The following is a 23,826-nucleotide window of genomic DNA, read 5'->3' on the forward strand; positions in this document are numbered from 1 at the left end:
TACTAACAGGAGTGCTTTTTTTCTGCAATGAAGCCATAGAGTTCTAACGGGTAAAAAATCACCTATGAACCTGTTAAGAGCTGGAAGATCTCAGCCCTCTCAGCACTAGAAGGGCATTAACCTCAAATTGGATATCATCATCAGTTTTGTAGACTTCTGTGGGAATTTTTGATAACCAAGGCTATTATGATCCTCAGATTTACAGGAATGTTCACTGCAAACGTCCCATTGACAGAGATACCTTACATGGTCATTAAAAAACTATCAGTTTGGTTTCCCCCTCCCTTAATAATCTTATTTTCCCTTGCCATTCCTTATTCCATAAACTGCAACAACACATCCTAAATCAAGATCTGCCTTATTGAAAACAGGTAGCGATGTTAGTGAGCAACAATCATATCGGTACATCCCTTTGTGCAGCAGTCTACTCTCTTCGTGTAATCTCTAATCTCTTCCAACTTTCTTACATGGTAGCCAGATATACGAATACTTGAATCTTATTTCAAGGAAACTGCATCTCTTACTACCTTTACATCTTGCGGTGGACCAGATTCAGAGTGAGTGATGTGTGGTTCTCCCTGGCTGGAGTCTCATGCTATCGGCTTGCTACTTGCTCCATGCTGTATAACTGACCTGTGGCTTCCTGGGGAATCCTAAACCTGACCAGGGTGCCTGAAGTTCTGAATGTAATCTACAAAAACAGCGTTAAGAGTCTGCTCCAGTATTAGGCTATAGTTTGATCAAATTAATTACTCTCTTAAAGATGTTACAGACCATATTGTTCAGTCAGAGCTAGCATTAAAATAATTCTTTATAGTCACGAAAATGATAACAAAGAAAAAGCTTACTTCATTTTCTCACAGCAAGAATTAAGCAGATTTGCAGTTCTAAAAACTGTTGCAGAACTGAAACCCATCAAGAAGACACAAATGTAACTTACCCACCAGGACCTGCCATCAGTGGCTCAGTTTCTCAGCAAGCTTGTGAGACTGGACAATTAGCTCCTTAATGTCTGCAAGGCTCCTATGCCTTCAGAGCAGCATCTTTTCTAACCGTTACAACAGAGATGGCTGCCCTCAATTTTCTAAGGAAGAAAGGAGGATGGGCAAGAACTAATGGCTCTGACTAATGTGTTTCTTCTTTTTCATACTACAATAGCTCTTATTTATCCTGCCTGTGAAAAGGCTTGCCCCCTCATGCCTAATAATTGTGTATGGTACATTATTCAATGATAAAGTGGATTACCTTGCTCTCCTCTACAGTTTACTGATTTGCATCTTTTTGCGGGTCTTTGTTGACCTTAACAATGGAAGTAATGCAAAAGCATATGCAGTAACTGCAACTTTTCTGTTTCCTTCGGATTACTTTCAGTGGCATATCTATTCACATGCTCGTATCCCAAATATTTAGAATTCATCTTCGTGGGTAACATGAAAGGATTGCACTTCCTCATCTGGGGAGGATGGCAGGAAAAAGTTTTCTTTCTTTAGCAGCTGACATTTTTTTCCTCATTATTTTCTTTCTGCCTCTCAAGCATTTCTAGTTACACTGACTGCATTGCCTTTACACCTTTAAGCTTCCAACCTTCAAGCCCTTCAAGTTTTCTGGAAAATGGCTGTGCACCTCAGAATATCCAGTAGGGCTGGGGAGGACCAACAAAGTACAACATATAATGGGAGTGTGTGCTAGAAGCATAAAAGACATGAGCCATCCTCAACTGTCATTTCATAGGTTTCTTCATAAACTCTCCTTATAAATGAGGAAGGCTACGCCCTCCTTGTGGAAGAGTGAGAGAAAGCGAAGAGCAAAAGTTTCTATGTCCAGTAAGAGACAAAGAACATAAATGTCCTTCAAGAAAAACATGCCTAAAACTTTTCTACCCCTAAACTTCTTATCACAGGAGTCACCCATACAGACCACGATCCCTGCCTTATACTATGAACATTGGAATATCGGGCAAACCTTCATGCCCTGTATTTTTTTTTTTTTTTAATATTTTTTACAAGTGATTTGAGCTGGAAAACCAAAGTAGTACATAATAGAATGCTGACAAATAAATGCAATGAAAATTGTTTTTTGGCTATTTTAAGACTGTGCTATTCAATTTTATCGCATCATCTGAATTAAATTGTCCCCTCCCAATCCTCTGTCCCCCAACAAGCAAAAAGCAAACTGAGTTTTGGTAAATACTTCTACTTGACTCAAGGATTCCCACACAAGGAGACAAAGTAAAAAATCATTGTAAATGCAAAGTAAAAGCACTGTTTTAAAATCTACCTCAAATAAACTTACAGTGTTACTTTGTATAAACCAAACTGTTTGGTAAAACGCAGAAGCTCATTCACAGTAAGACATCTTTACCCTTGAGTTACCTGATTTTCACTTCTCATATTAATTTCATTTGGAGTGGACAATAAATGATGTAGCTCATGCTAGGTAGGTAGAACTGGAACAACCAAAAGAAAGACTCATAAGTTAAGAAAGGACGTGTGATAGGATTTCATTAAGGAATGACCTGGTTTTCATTTTCTGTTCTTCCTACAGTGCTAAACACTGGTTTCACTTCTACTAAATTGTATAACCTTTATTGGTACATCTTCATCCAGAAAAATGTTGTGGATCAAATTCAGTGGCATTTTTTAATGTTTCCCAAGGAATAATGTTAAGTTTTTACTTTCCTTGAAGAAAGTCACGCATAAGTGAAAAAATCCATAATTAAATATACTGTTAATCCTCTCCCAAACCAATACACTTATTAAGAAATAAAAAAACAAAACAAAACAAAACAAAACCACCACATCAAGACAATCTTATCACAAGTTAGAATTTCAATTGGGATCTGAATCCCTGAAGGACATAAAAAAGAAAGATTAATGTATAGAGTTAATAACAAATTTAATCTATTACTTTTCATCAAAATCCAAATTATTAAACAAAAGAGCAGCACTGGACTCTGTGGTGTTAGAGAGTTCAGTTTTTTGATGGAAATGTTTTTATGGTAACACAGTAGTATGACACAGATGTGCTTGAATTGTTTGGATGTTAGAAGTGGTTCATCGCCATCCCAATTTAAAGTATTTCACACTAAAAATCAGTGTTATGAGTCTGGTGATATATTAGGACATTTACCTTATTGCACTGACATTTTTCTACATATTTGAACTAGAAAGACAGTAAGATCCAAGTTATATTAAACAACCAGATACTCACAGAGATACAAAAAAGTAACCTTAATTTTTTTGTTATTCTTTATACATTACAAAATTAAATGCATACACATCTGACCACAATTAATTCTCCAGTTCTTGATCTGTCTTTTTGCTGAAGTAGCTTTATAAAAAGGAATATACACTAAGGGCAAAAAAAACCCCAACATATTATTAACTTGTGTGTAAGACTGTTTGTAGTCCAGACCCTTTGGATTCTAAATTCTTTGTACACAATAATATCCATATTTTGTACAATATGGCAGAGACAAAATCACAAACAACCTCCCTCCCCTGAAAGAGTATCATCTTTATGAAGTCTAACGTATAAGCATTTTGAAATGTTTATATGCCTGGCTTTTGGCATAAAGTATATCATTCATGTAGGACGTAGGCACTTTTACAGTGTAAACAGAAAAAAAAGAATGAAGGTGTATTATAAATTTTGTGTTGCAAAGTAAATTATTTAAATAGTATTTTTTCAAGTCTTTAAAGAGGCATATCAGCTATATTTTAATATTACACTAGCATAAATAAATGCAAAGTATGCACTTGCTCTCTACATATTTCTTCAGCTTAGAGAAGCCTTGAAGAGTTGACCGGCCTTGCAACGGCCTTCTTTATGGGCACAGATGAAGTGGCAGCCTACACTTGTATCTGCTGCCTGTTATACTGACCTCCTTCAAAGAAATTAGGTAACTGCCAGAAGCACCAGACTTCTCTTCTGTCCCTCATAAAATGGATGCTCCTACACAGCCTCACTAAGGTTGCAAGAAGAATATACTCACACTGTTAACCTGAGCAGTTAACTAGGCTTTCATGTTGTAATTAGTGTTTGCACTGATCATCTTACAAAGAAACTTTGCTAATTGCGTATTTGAAAATGGATAAAGTCTGTCTTTCTACCTGTCTCACTGTCCAACCTCTGGAGTTACCATATAGCTCTAGGATACCCTGTGAGGATCAGTAAGAGAATACATTAGTCTGAGGATATAGGATAGAGTTGCAGCTGGACTGATGGCAACCATACTTAAAAGCATATAAACAGCTACCCCAATAGGGTATCACCCCCAAAGACATGTTTTTTACAATATAATAGTAGTGTTTTTTTTTTTTTTTTTTTTTTTTCCTTTTCTTACTTTTTTATTCCCCAAATCAGCTGCTGTGTAGGATCTCCACCTTATGTTTCATTCATAAAACAAGATCCTGATAGCATAGGGTCAAAGGTATAGTCTTGGCTTGTGTAAAAGTATGTTATGCTGTATTTAAACACCAAGCTTGTCTAATTCATTTAAACAATGAATGATGTGTGAAAGCATCATTGAGCAGTGACTGCCATAAACTCTGCTTTCTGCAGATTACAGTGGTAATACAGGTAGAGAATTTTCCACATTTTTAACTCACCCAGAAGCAGGAACAAATAACCTACCGTAAATATTTAATATGCTTAATATAAAATGTTAGTTAGAGATGAAGATTAATGAAAACAAGAAGTCTGATTTCTGTATCTTGTGAGAGAGGAAGATCTGGAAACACAAATGTTTTAAATCTTAAAATTATAGATGTGCGTTAACTAAAACTAATCTTTTTAATGATCACATTTCTAATTATTTTCTTACCACAAGGTTTGTAAGCAGATTTATAAGCAGATTAAAATGCTTTGTTGGGTGTAATGAGCAGAGCTTTGGTAGTAGGGGGTCTGCAGAGTAACCTGTGTGGGAGGAGGCACCACCAGTTCCCGCTGGCTCTGCCATGGACAAAACACCCTCCAAGTTTGCTAAAGCTGGATCCATCACAGGAGCATATGGCATGTCTGCAAAAACATGTTTTGTTAGGCAGGCATGCTAAGTGCTAGGGGCAGGAAACACCTGAGCAGAGGAAGATGCACAGAAGATGACTCAGGATGAGATGCACCTCTGAGGGGAGAGATATGTAGTAAGAGGGATCAGAGATGAGGAAGGAGGACGCAGAGGAGATAGCTAGAAGATGTTCACTCTCACCAAGGCATCGAATCCTCAGTCTTGATGAAGAATTTAGCTTTAGAGGATAGAAACAGAACAATAAAGTCTAGGAAGCTGTCATTTAGTCTTGCCTGCATCCTTTACTTCACTTCCAGTAACATAGGAATCAGCATATAAATATATTAAGAAATGGAGAAAGATGATACCTGTTACGACCTTCAATTATAAGCAACAACTGTTGTGCAGAATTATCCAGCTTATCTTGATTATTGTAAAAGGAAATATGATGACCAAAACACACTGAAGGTGGAAAGACTATCAGAAAGGAGCCTGTATTTTCAAAAAGGCACAAAAAAACAGTTGCTGCAAATGAGCCAAGACATGAACCTGATTTCTGACTTGGACAACTTTAAATTGTCTTTGGGATACATTCATTACATTGATATAATTTCATGTTAATAATGGATTAGGATAATTTTGCAATAGTGGTAAAATAAGATTGCAGGACTGTATTAATCTGGCAATACAGTGTTGTATTCTCCTGTTTTAAAAAAGAAAACAGTGATTTTAAATGCTTTCTAGCTGGTTGTAGCTTCACTGTAAAGAATGTAGCTTGTTAACGACATTCCACCATACAAAATTGCATGCTACTTTCAATTTTTGTGATTTCTTAAGGAGTAAGTATTTTTAAAAAGCGTTTTGAACTTAATGTATGCATTTCTTTTTCTTCCTTTTGCCCATTTTTCTGAAGGACAGGCTCCCTTTTGTGTGGCTGGTGATGGTGGTGGTGACCTAATAGCACGACTTTTTGTATTTTTTTTTAAAGCTATCCTGCTTTTCAAAACTGCAGAAATCTGTACAGTAATTGAGATTTGTATTATATTTGTCTCAGATGTTGATGTCTATCAGTCAATATGGCAAATACAAGTGATGATATACAGGCTATGGTGATAGAAGTGTTGTTCTAACTTCTGTCTTGATTTTCTTAAGAAATTGATTTGAGAGTTTGAAAAACAATATTAGGAGTATAAAGATTTCCCACACATTATCTATTTCTGTATAAGTGGAAGGCATAATAAAATTTACAGATATTAATTAACCATCAACAACTGCAAAATAGATATCTCATGATATGTCTCAATTTACTATAATACAATGTGAATGTACACAATAAATATTTTGAAAGAACTATTACTTGACATTAAATTTTTACCTTTCATTAAATTTTACTTTTTTTTTTTTTAATTATTTTTATTAGTGGGACTGTCAAACCAATTATACCAGCTCAAAAAAATAATCCTATCATACATTTCTGAGCTTTTCCCAATTTAGCTTTTCCCTAAAACCTTAAAGTTTGTTTTTCCATGATTTTTACTGTAAAATATAAAATAAGGAACAACATAGCATTACAAATGCCTCTACTACATTTTAAAAAGAAATCATCAAGCTCTCTCCCCTTTTTCCTCTTTGCTTCTTCTTTTTCCCCTTTCTCCCTGCACAGGATGGTAGGCAGAATTATGGCTTGTTTAGAAGCCTGAGCCTGAGAGACTGGAAGAATCTTTCCCAGGAAATTAAGTTTGAATCCACTTTATTTCTCTCTCTCTCTCTTTTTTTTTTTTTTTTTTTTTTTGAGTGGTATCAGCTAAATCTATCAGTTAAGATAAACTGTACCATTCTATCAGGTAGTCACCCGGGCCTTAATCCTAACAGAGTCATTTTACAGTCCAACGTTTGGCTGAGATAGCAATTTAATTCACACCAAGATGGTAAGTACACTGAAAATCAGCTTGAAAGGTGAATTTAAGAGTTTAGGAAGCGAGGAACAATGCAAACTCTATAATACTCAATGGCTTTAAGGAATACTTACTTCATGTAGTCCATTTCTAATATAGAACCTACTAAATTCTCTATACAGAGCACCTATTTTCCTGTACACGTACATGTTAATGTGAGCCAGTACGAATACAATAAATTATTTGTTTATTAATGCAGATACATGTTACTAGGTACCACAGAAAAAGTGACAATAAATAACATCAAAATGCCACTGTCTAATTTTTAAAAGCAAAATACTTGGATATATCTAGGAATATTCCTAAACCAGAGATTAAAAAACAGATAATTCAATATAAGACACATAAATGCTGATTAGCTAGCCAGGAAAAAAAAAAAAAAAAAAAAAGCGCCCTATCCAGAAAATGGACTCTATTTTATCTCACTTTGAACTGGAGAGTAAACCGGCATGTAGTACTGCATGTAAAAGCCATCTAGGTACAATCAAAAGTCATTTTCATCAGCACAGATGTCCCAAATTGACCATCATAATGTGGTGGATTAAATGGGTCCTGGAATTAATCACATATGAAAGAAGTTCTCTTGAATGGTGGAATCATGTGGGACCTTCACCTGCTGTGATGTTATTGACGCGCTATGCGAACAGCTTTCTAAAATGCTGAAAATAAGTCTTTGTCTTGGAACATTTTTCACTCAGAATTTTAAGAATGCAGGAAAATATGGCAAAGAATACTAACTGCATACAATTAACTAGTTTAAATGGCAAATGATTTGTACATAGCAGAGTCTGTTCAGTCAAAATGAAGAGTTTTTAGTAATTTCTAATCTCAGTGATGAATGACAATTCTATAACACAGGTCAAATGAAAAGTGAAAAAAAAAAAAAAAGAACCATCAGAAAAAAATGTTAAGGGTTGCTATGTTTTCCACTCTGCTTTTCTCAAACTGCAAAAATCTATTCAAGCTGGGGGACTGGAAAGCAAATGTCATGTTTGCAAAACAAAAGAGGAAAACATCACCAGATTCATAGGGCACAGGAATAAATTTAAATCTATTTGATTTTCTGTGCAAAATCTATAGTGAGCTAATGTAATGTCCGAGGTGGGTTGAAGAAGCATATCAGCATGGTATATGAGTCAATACAGAATCCATGAGTGTCAGTCATTAGGGGCAGTAGCATGGATGACAGACTTATAAATATGACCTTAAGTACAGAGAAACTGTTTTAAAAATGTAAATATAAATGTAATCATAATTTTAAAAAAATGCTCCAGTCCAGATAAGATTAAATATAAATCAGACATAAATGCACAGAGATTCAGAAGCACATTTTAAATGTGATAATTGTTAGTTTAGTTTTGGCCTGTTTATTTTAATATACTTAGGATTTTGACAGAAATTAACGCTAGTGGCATACACAACTCAGACGTAAATTCTTTGCCAGCTCTCTTTTTTTCATGAGGCAACCAACATGCCTCCCAGAAAACATGTGCAGAAGCACCTCTCTACAATATTTTCAGAGGCTTCAGGGAGCTTCCTTCTCCCCATACATGTTTCCCCAGAGATAAGACCTTCAACCATAATCATTTCTTTATCGCTTTTCCTGACAAAATGAGAGTAGAGCTCAAGTGACTTCTATGCTTCTTTTAAGACTTTGAACACTGTGCCTTGGCTGTGCTGGGAAAACAGCTATCACCAACACCGGGGAACCTGTCCTAAAGCCAACTAGATAATTTCTAAACCTAAGAATGGAGTTGATTGTTAAAACCACAAGGAGGACCAATGACTGGGGCAATCATCTGACATGTCTTCCCTCTTCAAATGAGACTAAATACCTCCATTGAGTACTACACCCATCAAATCAATCAGTTTTTCCTCTTTACTGTGGTATGCAACTATTTATACAAAACAGAACAGTTCTAACATCATAGGTCAAGAAAGAGTAGACTAGACTAGACTTTCTTTAGACTAAGAAAGACCAAAGAGAATTAAGAACTGTTGTTTAAGGGATTCCCACTAGGTTTAAAATCATGATTACATCTGGAAGTAGATCTGCAACATACAATAGACTTATTCAGAAAGCAAAATGAAAAAGAGGCAGACTTTTACTGACCATGACACGCAATACAAAATGAGGTACAATGCATCACACACATCAGTAGATGACGTAGCCCAGTGTTCTGCCTCCATTAGTGGCCATTACTAGACATTTGTGAAAGAGCAGGAACATAGGGAAGATTTACTGAAACACTTTTCACAAAGAAAGAGTTAGCCTCCAGCAATTTATTAGGTCTATCCTAAGCAAGAGATGATGCTTTCTGTGAGTCAAATCTTCCACATTCCATGTCTTTCTTTAAAGTTGGAAAGTTTTTACTTTCACTGTAACAGAAGAAAATTCTGAGGGGTAAAGTAGGAGGATATAATCTCTAGAATAAGGTTTGAGCCAGGTTGAGACTTACGTATTTGCGAGATTTTACATATTTGGCAACCAGATTCAAAGCTAAATTTAATAACAAAATACAATGTCCTCGTCTTCTATGCATATTTATTTACAAGAGCAAAGCTGAGCTGTGCATCTGGTGTAAGCTTTGTAAAGGAATCCTGACTAAATTTTCTTCTTCACTGTAAACAAAAATCTCTCTTCCTACAGGAGAACAGGACACAATCTAACCATTTAGGTAATATTGCCTTTTATTAATCTTTTCTGTGAGAGAGAATAAGCACACCCTAAATATCTAAAACTACATTATTTAACCTTCTGGGAGCACTTTTAACAGCCAACAATTCCCAACCACAGTCAACTTGCAGTAAGCAAATCAAGATTATTCATATACACAAAGGCAAACCCTTACTTTATAATCAGAACTTCACCATTTTATTAAGGGAAATTAAAGCAAAATAGATTTGCGTAAATTAATTTTATATTCTAATAGTTACTACTTTGAAAATCTCCATAAGGCCTTGAACAACTCTAGATCAGATAAGAAAAGAAGATTATCTGAACCACAGAGGGAAAGCACATATTTTAACAAACTCAGTCAACTAATTCAAAGTTAGATTTTATTAAATCTTGTTAATTTTTCATATCAAATAAGCTTAACAAGGAGAAGAAGTATTTTATCTAATGTCTGAGTACACAGCACAACTGCAGTGGAAGCAGTCATTCCACAATTTGTAAAAACTGGGTATTTCAAAGATGTTTCCAATATCATCAAGAAATAGTTTAGAATTATTATTAATATTTTTTACTAATTCCTAAGTATTCCTTTCCTCTAAATGTCCATAACATACTAACACTGAAGTCCAAAAAGAACCCAAACTGTTTTCCAATATGACTGTAACTTGTGGCTGATGTGGGTGTTTAAGACGGTGAAACGCCAAAGGTGTTCCTGCAGTTAGGATGTTTCCAGTGTTTTTTTTTCCCACATGGATTCTCCAGCCTCTTAACTGGGATTGATCTCCTGTTGCCTGTTTTCCCTCTAAGGGGGCACTCAGAGGTTATACACATTCTCTTTCTATGGAGCTTGTATGAACATAATTATTTTTGAGACCTCTAGACCCTGTCAAATTTAGTTGAAACCATTGTGTTTCAAAGTTATTGGAGAGGGGGGGGGAGAGAAGCAGAGAGAAATGCACAAATGCATAATATTTCTGCAAGACTGCGCAGAAGGTAGGTTGCAAATATTAAAAAAATGCGAAGTACCATTTCTCATCTTTAGATTTATAGAATTCAGTTATATCTTTTTTTAAAAAAGAAGCATAAAATCCTATTAAAAATGACAAATACAACTCCACTGGCTGCTGAAGATTCCGTCATGGAAGAAATCTGCCGATCCAGAGCTGGCATACCCTGTCCGCTCACCCCAATCTTCCTGGGATCACGCAAAGCGTGTCATGCATTTCTTGGCAGGATGCTCTGATAATCCTGAACAGCCCAACCTTTTGGAGAACTGCCAGGCAAACGTACTAAAATAGCCTCTCTCTAACCTGTTTCCAGAAATCACAAGAACATTGCAAAGCCAACCAGGGATTCTGGCTCAAAGTTGGTTTTGGCTGCAATATTACCCTGAATGGTAGAACTCAACCCTAAGCACCCAGAAACATGTTACACCACCAATACAATCCAGACTCGTTTCCGTTTTTAAATCATCCCATGCTAGTTAAAAGAACTAAGACTTTTTTTTTCTTTTACCTTTCAGCATCCAATATAATGTAGCTCTGCACTTTAATGTACTTGATTGAAAAATATTTTGATAGTTTACTTTTTAAAAGTGATCTCATTAAATATCATTAATGTTCAACCTAGGATAATTGGTCTTGAGTCAGTCCTTACATGTGATCTAGATAGATCTAGGTAAAGGAAGACTTAAGGTTAGCATTTTATTGTATTATAAACTTTGTGTCATGTCTTTCTGTTGCTGCTGAACAGTTCATTATTAAAAAAATAATAATCTGGTTATCTAAGAACTCATCTCTTTTCTTGTACTGGTGTTTGTGCAAGATAATAAAATGTAGGCTTTGGTAATAATTTTATACCCGATTCCTTCAATGCTTTATAATTTCAAATAGTAATTTCAGTTGATGCTGCAAATCTAGTTTACAAGATAGGATTTGGGAGTGTACAGTTAAAAGCTTTTAAGGCATTGCCAGTATCTTGCTACAAATGTTATGATTGTTGCAAAATAAAAGAACAGTAACATTCCAAAATTTTGAATTTAAACAAGCAAATATGCAAAATTCTAAGACTCTGTACAAGTGAGATGACATATGGAAGCTGTTTCCTTCATTTTTTCAAGTTTTCTTCAAATCTGTATGTTTCTAATATAAAAATCAAATGCTATAATATATAATATGTAATTTCTGTGTTCCGTGTTGGCCCATCTTTTATTTACTATGCATTATAGCAGACAAATCATTGTTTATTTTCTCATTGAACTACCATCCATAACAATAATTTAAAACCAGCTAATAAACATTATGGTTTGTTAGAACTGCTACCGATTAAATCTTAAGTGTCTAAAATGTACAAATATAAACAGAATGTAATTAGAGCTATTTAAAGAACCCATTTTTAACTTAGATTAACCATACTTTCCATTTGCCAAGGATAAACACTCATAAATGAAACCCATTGCTGAACAAGAAGCAATTACTTCAGTTTAAAATATTAATACATGCTGCCTTTTAAAAAGCTGAAGAAAATCATTTATGTACTGTACAATACAACCTCAATTCATACTGAGAATGAAAATGCGATGGCATTCTGAATTCTAAGCAAGCTGCAATCATCTTTGAGGAACAGTTTGTTCTTATCCATTTGTAAGTCCATTAAACTATTTTCTCCAATTAGCATTACTCTCAAAAGTATTTTAAAAATATATACATTTTTTGTACTTTTAAGCTAATAAAAAACCAAGTTTGCTGACTAGTTCTTTTGTGACATTCCTCAGTAATACCTAAGACATGCTAGCAATGCAAACTAATTGCTGAAATATAGCATACTAAATCTAGACTAGATAAACTCTGCCTATCCCATATTGAATGTCTAGAAATGTACACATACATACATATATGCACTAGGGACAGTAGGTACACGTTAACTATAATAGCTATTTGATTATGAAACACTTCTTAGTTCTAGAGATAGCTAATTTCAGTAAAATTAATTCTATTTTGATGCTGTTTTTCTGTTGCTTTGAGTATTACTTAGTTCTTCCTAAGCATGGTGCCTAAGCATTTTAAGGTATGAGTTTGAGCTAAAATCATACCAGGTCTTATTTCTCCACACTGATGAACTAAAAAACTATTCAGAGTTTTGCATTCTCTACAGCTGCAGTAAGACCGTGTCACCAGAAAAGGTAAAACTGTGGATCCAGCAGTGCTGTAAACTAATCTTTTATTAGCAAGTGTTGTTGTGTCAAGGTTAGGGCCTTCCTTCAGCCTCAGGATAATAAATAGGATATTTTCAAGGTGCTAAGACTGAGATTATTGATGTTTTTAACTGATATTTATTTATTTTTAAAATTTATTTATTCCTCCTTATATGTCACCATCTCAGACACTACAATCTACCTGGTTACGTACTTCTGAAGTACACTCAAGTGTATAGAAAACAAGTATGAGAATTCCTACTTCATCATTTACAAAGCCATCACGTGCTGTTCTAATACTTTTGCCAATCCTTCATGCTATGAAAACAGAATTATACCTAGTATAAAGAGTTGAACAAATTGTTATTTTTCTATTTGCTTTGAAGTAATCTTTGAGGTAATATTTTTATGTTTATGTTTAGGTGTATGTTAAAGGCAATTAGCAATTGGGCAAAACCAATAATTAATTATGTGCAATTAGAGTTTGACTGTAGACAAATAGGAGCATATTACTGGTAAATTTAAACAACGTGATAAATTATGGCAATTATAGGCAAAGCAATAACGATTTTCAATCAAACAATATAAATGAGAATGTGTTCTGTACTCACAACAAAGTTCAACCCGTTAGTCTGTGTTTAAACTGGCTGAGTTTTATGCACACGCAAATCATTATTATGCCTCTTTTGACGAAACATCCATATTTTCAGCTCTACTCCTTATTATGTATTTTTCATACCTATTAGCATTTCCCTCTGGATTTTGAAAGACTGTTTTCTGTTCAATCTTCCTGAGACATCTGAGGATATACAGTCCCTTGACCGACCGCCTCACGTCCCTGCAGGGTGTCTCTTGTGTATGGCGGACTGCTGTATGACGGGCTACCAGAAGGAACAGACAGCGGAAAGGAGCATTTCAGACTCCACCATTTAAAACCTCCTGCAGTAGGGTAACCCCCCTCTCATTAGTTATTTAAGCTACTATATGCCGAGCTCTACACTGCGCAATTTGAACCAATATTCCCTGTGGCTGTCTCCTCTGCACGCCTACCTTGGGGAGCAGCGTGGGGCAACGTAATGTAGTCACCCGAGCTGGATGTTTTTCCAAAACTTGTAGTGATCCTATCTATACAAGCCCACTATGCCGTTCTCCCTTTGCCCTTGTGGAAGACACCCAGCTTTCAGCAGCAGGAGGGATACCCAAGGCCTGGACAAAAGGCCTAGGGCCGTGGACTGCACTGCCTGCCCCTGGTGGCCGGGACCGCGCTCTGCCAGGACATGGCTGTGGCATGCACAGGGCTGCCCGGCCCTGCCTCGCCCACCTGCTTGGTCCATGGGCTCCCCTGCCACCTCGCCCCGTGGTGAGGCTGTGCCTATCCTGTTCTAGTCAGTATTATAAGTGCCCAGCGATATATATATGCATTAAAAAATAATATATATTGTTCCTGCTTCAAAAGAGTATTCTGTGTAATATGAATATGAGCCTTCCATTTGATGACTTTATTATCAAAGTCAGTATAAGAGTGTGTAAAGGAAACATAAGGGTAATTACAGGGATAGAATTTCCCTTCTTTTGATTTTAATTTCCTGCATTATTAGAAAAGCATACATAAACCATACTTTAGATAATTCCTGGAATTTATGTATGTAGGATTGTAATAGTTCCTGTACCATTATGGCTACATGATACCCTTGGAGTTAGAAAGCTGGGAATACATCATATTGTATTTTATGTTATAAATTAAATGCAAGACTTGAAAGTTAAATATGTCTATACACACCACATGCACAGAACAGACAGGGCATTCAGACTACAGTTGATATTCAGGCTGATTTTTTTTTCCATTAAGAAGATGGAGGTTATAGAAATGTGCTCAAAAATACCCTACATTGGTGTGTGTGTATATATATATATATATATATATATATATATATATATATATATAATCACAACTGGATGATTTTTTTTGCTCACGAACATGATGAAATAAATCTCAGTATATTATTATTTTCATGATCGCACCAGTTAAGTATTTATTTTCTAGTCTCCAACAGGGAACTTCACAACTTGTTGAGTTGAGTGAAGAGGGATATTGATGTAAGTCATGATGTTAGGCAGATGTTTGTACTTCCCATTTCCATGTAGGATCCACAGGTCCTTTAACATATCTGCGGATTAGGGCACTTTCAGAGATTATATGACTTCAATTATTTATCAATTTATGCTGACTAAACAATGAAGAACTAGTATAATGTATTTAAAAGGTATTCTTTAACTTTTTATACAGTTCTACTTTTTAGAATATTTTGAAAAAGATATGACTTTTTCAGCTGTACTCTAAATCAGTACGTAAGTGCTTTCTAAGATCTTTGAGGCATGAATGATTTTAACTGAGGTCTAACGTAATGTCTGCTTAAATATCAGCCCTTAATTAAACTTGCTAAATATACACACATGAACAGAACTCACCTATCTGAACGTACTGAATATACCTGAATATACTTTATGTACGTGACACAAAAATCACTGTAATTCTCCATTTATCAATTTCATTGGTGTTAAATCATAATTATATAATGCTGGGTAAAAAGGTCACTTTACTTTGGAATCAGTATTCTGAAGTTCCTGCTTCAACATTGTTCTCTTTCCTGTCTCAACATTTCTAAAACACCTTCTGCTTATTAGCTCACTGGGATGCTATCTGCTGATTTCTAAAAAAAATTATTCTGCATGCTTTTGTGTCCTTCGAGTGAAGTCCTGGCTTTGGTAAAGATTTTGGACACTGACTTCAGCAGAACACTGACCTTACTTAGCCAAAATCTTCTCTGTCAAATGACATGCATACACCACCGGTAGGGAATTCTACATTTTTAACCTTCTTGTTCCCTATCTGAATATTCTGAAATAGAGTAAATATAACATTGTTTATCTTTCACCTCATTTCTTCCATGACCTGAGAGTCACAAACTAGTATCTCTCTTTGCTGTCTAACCAATTTTTCCCCTTACCTTAGAACAATGTCTTACCTATGCCCCACTTAGTCATTAATCATTTTAACTGCTCTTCGAATTGTTTAAACTTTTCATTTCTAGGGTATTCCCAGATAACCTACTCTCACTTCCTCTCCTCTAAGAAATCAATCTTATAGAAAAATAGCGTACCTCTTGTTAGCTAAACCAACAGTCCATACTATGTCACTTGTATCTGGGACATCTAAACACTATCTTCTCTCAGCTTTTGTGTCTGCTGCCCGTTGTCAGTGACATTTCACTGGTTACTTTTCTGGCCTCATTCTCTCTCACCATTTCTTGGCTGCATGAGAGAGTTCTACTTTCTGTCTTCTTCATATCAAAGGTTTCATTCTCCGCTCTCCTTTTCCTTCCTGTAACTTTCTTTGTACTTTTTTTTTTTTTTTTTTTTTTTTCCTGGTGAAATCTGCATACCTCAAGTTATTTGCAACATAGGCTACCTCAAATGCAAGATACTGAAAAATCAAAAATATTAAATATATATATATATATTTATATTGCCCACTTTGTATGTTAAATTTCAGTTTGATTTACTGGGAAATACCTAATTCTAATGTTCCACTCCAGTAAATCATCTCTATATATGTCCTTAAAAATATCTGAGACAGCAAATTTACATTGTGCAGATTTCTATACATCAGTCTAAAGCAGAAAAATTTATTCATCTTGCACTTTAAAGCATAGCACAAATTGCATCTATCAAACTTCCTTTCGGAGCCCAGCCACAGACCGCCAGCTGTTTCACATCCATCAGGCTTCCACAGCCTGAGAACAGGCTTTATGTTTCATCATTTCAGCCAGGAGGCACATCTTTTTTATATAACCTGGCAAATATCACAAGAGGAAAGCTCAGCTACAACAGTGGAGGTCAGCCAGAGAAGATAGAAAAAACACAGTGGGTGTTTATTTATGTTTACCTCTGCATGGGGATCAAGGCTGCCATCCACCCTACTTTTAATACATTTACTTCCACAAGGTACAATCTCCACTGACACAGGCTATTGTTTCCTGACAACATCTGTGAACTCTGCTGAGAAAGGACTAACTTCTGAAAAGCTGGTTTTGTAAACCTAACAGTATTAAACAGAACAATTTTATTGGACAACTGGTTTTAAGAGACTTCTTTGTACTGCAGGAGATTCACCTTGCTTGGAATTGGAGAGACACAAAGGCTGTGATTAGCACTTGAGGACAATGCAGTGCTCCACTTCACAGAATAGAGATCCTCCACATCAGTTAGGAACCAATGTAAAAGGGCAAAGAGCAGCCATTCTCCTTCCTCAGTGCCAGAAGAACTGGCCGGAAGAAAAAGGTGTAAAGCAGGTCCAAACAGAGACAGCTGAATTCTGTGTATGAAGGGCAGCACCACTGACATATCAAAGCTGTGGGAGTTAAAAATCAAGGTGGTGTGTATGTATGGGTTCCTTACATTAAGTATACATTATTTTTGTTATTAGCTTTCATGAAATTGTACTGTTAATAATGCTGTGTTACTTTGCTCCTAGTTATCATTGCAGTCAATTGCAAATATTATTTTGCTCTATCACTGTTATTTTACTATTTTAACTAGAATACAGCCTTGAAAGTGCAAGCACTATTCATAGATGCAGTGTTAAGATTATTAAAGCTAGTGATATGCAAACATAGTAAAATACGAGAAAAATGTATTTGGGTTAATTTGTGAGCTTCTGTTCTGTAAACATAAACTTTGGAAGTCTCTTAAAAACCTCTTGTGTATTCTCAGAAACATCCTTAACTCACTATAAGCTGAACTGTCACTTTTATTATTCTGTGTATTAGACATTGCTTAAAATTAAAAACATTAATCAGAAAACTGCTGTCTTAAACAAAGAAAATATTGCCCAGTCTAAAATTCAAATATTAAATTATTTAACCTGTAATCTGTGAAGTTCACAGGATCTAGATACAGAGCACAGAACTCTTATGTCACTCCTATGTGTATATGTGACTTATACTGTAAATTGAGGAATACTAGAGTAGAACTGATGCCAAATCTATAATGCACTCTATTAAAAAGTATCTTCAGCATCTTCAGCAATGGTGAATATTTCTGGCCAGAATCCAGAGGGTGTGGGATAAATCTAGGCAAGTGGGTACAGAAATCTGTTCACACACAAAGGACTTCAAGGCCAGGGGCTTCATTCGCATGTATAAATGATGCAAAACAATTTTTCCTTGAGAAGACAGAAAGTCCTTATGGGGACAAAGTTGGTTACGAGACAGTTACAAGACTTAATAAAAATTGTTAATTAAGTAAGAACAATGGTATTTCCTTGGGATTAGTGCCTGGGTTCTGTGAATATCTGTGAGACAGATAACCACATTCACACAACAGTCAGTGAAGCATACCTTCAGACATGAATATTCCTCACTGAATTTAAAAGGATGTCACAAAGCCACACTTCTCTTGCCTTTCTAAAAGCCTGTTATTGTTTCTACTAAACCTACCACTGCTATAAATTGATGGCACTGCTCAAAAAGATTCTTAATCTCTCAGCTTATTCATCTTCATGTAACTGACATGATTAGGTGCAGAGGTATTTTCACCTCCTCACTTTCAGCATCAAATACTTAGGCACTGTCTCATCTTGTCCGCCATTTTCTGACAGCAAGAGAAGTTTTGGTTAACTATGTCCCTTCTAATATTTGACTTTTTTTTTTTTTCTTTTGTAAAAAGATGGTATATATTTATGTGTGTATTTGTCTGTAGCTGTTAATTATTCAGTTATACAAAAAAGAAGTCCTATACATCTTGAAGACCTCCTGCCTTCCTGATGTGATCTACATACAGAGATTGTGAAATTAGCCAATAGCTACTCTTGTGGGAAAAGCTATTTTTTATCCTAAAATAATTTAAAAGACAATATTTGTAAAATATGACTAAAATCTTCTTAAATATGCATTCTACTTGTTGAATAAAGACAACATATATAAGGCTGAGATTTACATAAATTTGTACAGATTTTTTTGCACTTTTCTTTCTGTCTGTAAAATACACTACTGGTTGAAAAAGTCTTTATGGCGCACAATGTAACAAAGAGTGTAAAGCCATGATCACTGAAGGATGATTGAAAGTTGGGAGACAGAAAAGCAAAAGGATCTTAAAAGGTTTGCATTATCTCCAGTTACACTCTTAAACTTACAATGTTCAACCACAAGACATTAAATACTTCATGTTGCTGTCCAGACCTCTTCTGTATAAATATCTCAATGGAAAGATTTCTATTTTGTAGGAAAGTTTTCTTTAGCAATGTTTTCTGTAGCAATGTTTTTTTCATCCATATTATGGTTAGTATGAAAAGCACCAATGCTACAGTTCTGATGCTTAATTCATCCATAAAGAATACCAACATATGACTGCAAAATTTAATCAGACCTGTCCTTTGCAACTGCACTTTTTTCTAAGTCATCAGACATTATGTAGTATTATAGACCTTATGTAGTACATATAGTACTATATGTAGTTGTATATAAAATTTGTAGGTCCTACATAATATACATATAATAATATTAATTATTAATAATTATGTTATAAATACCATTAATCATATACTATAAATACTATATGAATATAATACAATAAAATAAACTCTATTATATAGAAGTCTAAACTACTGTCTTTTGGAAGCCAGCAAGAAATACATTTTTGTTTGAATGAGGTGCTTTATTAATCCAATTGCCTAAAGTCTTTGGTGCTTTGTAATTTATTATCTTAGTTGTTTTTGTAAGATAACTGTATTACGGGTGATAAGATACATCAAGCAATATAATTTCTTCATGATATTTCAAAACTGAAATGTTCTTTATAAACAGCTACTGGGTAAATGGGGAATAGAGTGGACTCAGCAAATCCAGGTCCTTTACAATCAATTGCACACAGGTTCCTCAAGCAGCGCTGCTGTGAGTATATTCAACTTATAAATATAATTCTTATGAACATGTGAATGATTCAACAATTGCAATCTTATTACTTTTAAATTCTTACAGAGTGTATCAAGATAGAAACTTGGAAAATTTGATCTCTTTGTGAATGGGCCAAAGATAGAAAGGGAGAGAGAGAAAAAACATGATTAATATGTGAAAATACCAGACTTCTTCGCTAGTTTCAACGGACTATGCAAGCATTTACAGCTCACTGATGCCGATATTGAACCACCTGCTCCATCCAGAAGGAGACCGTGGTCAGAAATTACTCTTTCCAATGTCAGACACTGATAGTTGCAACATTCATGTAGAAAAATATCATCCGCCAAGAACTGAGAGCTCCAGATACAGCAAATGTATACTGTTCACATTATTTACAATTTTCTGCAACTGTGATATTCCTAGTATTGGTGCAGTGATCAGTGTTCAGCAAAGCTACACCTTCTCAAACTAACAGCCACTAGGGAGCACCTCCCACCACAAACTGAACACAGCTTTCACTGCAATCCCCACCTGAACTCCTAGCACAAGGTGGCTCACACCATCTGCATCTCCTGCTTTGGGACTCCTCAGATGACATGAATTCTAACTCATACCAAACTGGTGGAGACTTGGAACTGTTGCTTTAGCAAGAAACCTGTGAGCTACTACAAATGCAATGCTGATTAAAGAGAAAGCAGTGCTCTGCTGGACAAAGTCTTTCACAGACACTCTTGGGAAAGCACAGAAGTATACTATCTGCATTTTCATGGCTACTGTTTTTGTTTGTTTTTGCCTGGTTCAGGTGGCAGATCTCAGAAGGGGTCTTATGACACCCTAAGTTAGTCAAGTACTAGTTAAGTACTATTATTAAATACTAAGTATTAGTTAAGTACTATACTAGTTAAGTACTGTTATACTTAACTGTATAATAACTGTCCTTTCTCCCTCCACATTTCAGTGAGGTCTACACGAACAGAAAGAGATAGAGAGACTCAGTGATTAACAAATACGATCAAAATTTTGTAGTAGAAGTAGATTCAATTTCTAAGGCAATGTTCTTAAGCTGAAGGTCATTCAATTATATACCGTAGAATCATAGAGTGACTTGGGTTGTAAGGAACCTAAAAGATCATCTAGTTCCAACCCCCCTGCCACAGGCAGGGATGGCGCCCATTAGATGAAGTTGCTCAGGGCCTACAAAGAGTGGCTTTAATTTCAGACACCATCACAACAAAACTAGTCCTGTAGTTTGGAGAGAAGAACTACAGGTATGCTAAAAATAGAGTGAGTCCCAGATCCCAGGCTTGATCTTAGCCTTTAGTGATACATAAAGATGGAAAATCCTGCTGAGTGTACTTATTAATAACTTCCATTTAAAGGCAATATATGAAGAACATGAGAATGTAGTTCAAAATAGGCATTGGGATCATAGTGCTTTAACAACACAACATAATAACAAGTTTACCACTAGAATGCGGCAAGGTATATGAATCACAAGTACAGAATGAGAGGATTATTTTATGGTAAGAATAATATAATAGATGGTATAGAAGACTTGCTTTGTTTTGTGGGGTGTAAGCCCATTTTGCTTACAGAGAAACAAAACCTTTGTGGAAACATTAAACAGTTAATAAAATATTTTTTGAAACTGTCTGCATTAAAACCAGAGTATGTTAAAGTATTTTAAAGTGAATGTAAGAAACAGAAACCTTAGAAATTATCTACATCTTCATTTAGCTGTTATTTCTGGAATTCTGCTTTTACTAGACATTGTATTATTCTGTAAATTTAAACTGAGTTACTCTGATAGCATGTATAGGCAAAACTGTTTGTAACATATAATGAAACAAATGAATAGAGAAGACAAACAGTTTGCCTAATGTATACGTGTGCTTTATATAAGCATAAGGTTATGCATATATGCTTGTATACTGCAGGTGAGAGGCAAGATGAGTGAAGCTACCATCCATTTGTGGCTGCAAATACTGGCATGTGTTATTGGAAACTAGAGGGGAAAAGCATTTCCACTCTTCTAGTTTCATGTCACTGATGGGAAGAAGATAACTTGGTAAAACGCTCTACTGTATTCCTGATAAATCTACCATTTATAAAATATCAAATCCACTGCTGCAGGTCCAGATTAAAGAGACAACCTTAAAAGAAGAAGAAAAAATCTACTTCCAAACAGCCTTCCTCTTCATAAATACGATAAACTCTTGGCTATTTGCTCCCACTTCCTGACAGAAATTGGATAATGCCACTCTTCAAATAAGTTCTTATTTGTTTGTTACACCTTTTGATGGGTTTATCTCCTGCCATCCAATAATGGATAACTTTTCTGGTGAAATCAGTCATGTCAAGCCTGTAAACGAGAGCATGATTGCAGGGAGTCTAAGCAGCACAACCAGGAGACCCATGGTGTTAAAAGAGAGCTTTAGGAACTTTGCAAAATTGTCTCTCTAAGCCACAGTTGGAATGGATGGGATTGATTCTTGTTTTCCTTTTGATTTCTAAGAACTGTGTTTAGTCTTCGGGCACTTTATTGCACTGTGAGTTTCCTATTGGTGAAAAAAAAATTCAATTAACTGTCTATTATACTTATAGTGTAGCTGTGTCCCAACATAGTGTTTTATTTCAACTGAATTGATAATCTCAGTTTACCTATAAATCCATATAGCAACACACGATAGAAAGAAAACAAACCTTTATTATAAAGTTACTTTCAAGCAGTAGAACAAATTAAAAATAAGGACATTATCCAGCATTAAAGTATGCTATATGCCCGTTTGAATATCCCATTGAATACAAAGAGCATCTATCTGCAAGCAAAGGATCCAATTACGAGCATCTCTCTCTTCTTATCTATGCTTGTTCTTTGCTGCACTTGAATTCAATTTACTTTAACTCAATTAATTTAATTACACACCAGTGAACCTAGTGCCAAAAACTGGCCTCTATATTATCTGTAAACTGAGTGGAAAAGTATTGTGAACTGGAATTTCTTGAATACTTCTACAGAGAAGGAGCAAAAAAATACAGGGATTATTCTCTTAGCCAGCTTGTAGAGTCTGCTTAAAATCAGGAAAAGGGGATGGATCAAGTTTTTTGAAGGAACTTCTGCCACTCATGGCCGCAACTGTCCTAGGAATCAGCAGGGCAATGAACTGCCACCGAGCAGGGAACTTCTTAGCAGCTGGGAACTGGGAAGAGCTGTCTTTTTAAATCTCATTTGCAATATTTTTGAGGGGTTTATCACATGCCAGTTAGTAATGTATCCCTCTCTTGGTTATTTATCATCTCTCCATTAATAGAAGACTTTGTCCTTGATAGACTGGAATGTGTTCAGGATTTTCATCTCAAAGAGAGGGCAGAGTTACAGCTGAGAGCCAGATTATAAACCTGAGCAAGAGGCAAGTATATCAGAGTGGTGTTTACATCGGTGGAGACAGGGAATGAATGACTGGATCGAGGAAGAAGAGTTAGCCTCTTGGCAATTTAAGGATGATTGAAAAATAAGGCAGAAAAAATTGAGAATTTGATTTAGTTAAATGAATGGAAGAGTTTTTTAGCAGTAAAACTGAGCGGGGCAAATAATGAAAGGAGAAAAAGGTACATTCTTTGGCTCCTGTGAAAGAAGGGTGAAGAATAGACCACTGAGACACTAACAAAAAGTAAGAGTGCAAAGGGTGAGTCAAAAGGGTATTGTGTGAAACAGAAGACCTTGACAAAAGTATCTAAGATTTTACTTTGCTTTTGCTGACACCATTATTATAATGTGGAGAAGAAAAAGAGAAAGAAACTGAAGAGAGAGGAAAAGGTACAGCTGGGTCTAAGCAATGTTAGAAGGCAATGGTACATGAAATTACTGGGACAAGTGGGGTCTTTACAGGAAAAAAGAGAGCATTTGATATACATGAAGTAGTCAAGGAGAGGTAGAGGAGAAAGTATTAAGGCCACAAGGATATGTTGGTTTGATCTCTTCTTCGAAATAGTTGGCAGAGAGGGAAGTGAAAGGAACAAAAAGTAGTAAAGAGCCAGCA

The 23,826-nt window shown here is 35.5% G+C and overlaps 1 protein-coding gene across 25 annotated transcripts in view; it reads right to left on the minus strand.

Moving 5' to 3' along the window:
• TENM3 (teneurin transmembrane protein 3) overlaps positions 1-23,826 on the minus strand; it is a 1,327,252-nt gene that overhangs the window by 486,033 nt on the left and 817,393 nt on the right. The gene's annotated exons all lie outside the window — the stretch shown is intronic.

Source organism: Anas platyrhynchos, chromosome 4 (genome assembly GCF_047663525.1).
Source record: "Anas platyrhynchos isolate ZD024472 breed Pekin duck chromosome 4, IASCAAS_PekinDuck_T2T, whole genome shotgun sequence".
Classification (NCBI taxonomy): Eukaryota; Metazoa; Chordata; class Aves; order Anseriformes; family Anatidae; genus Anas; species Anas platyrhynchos.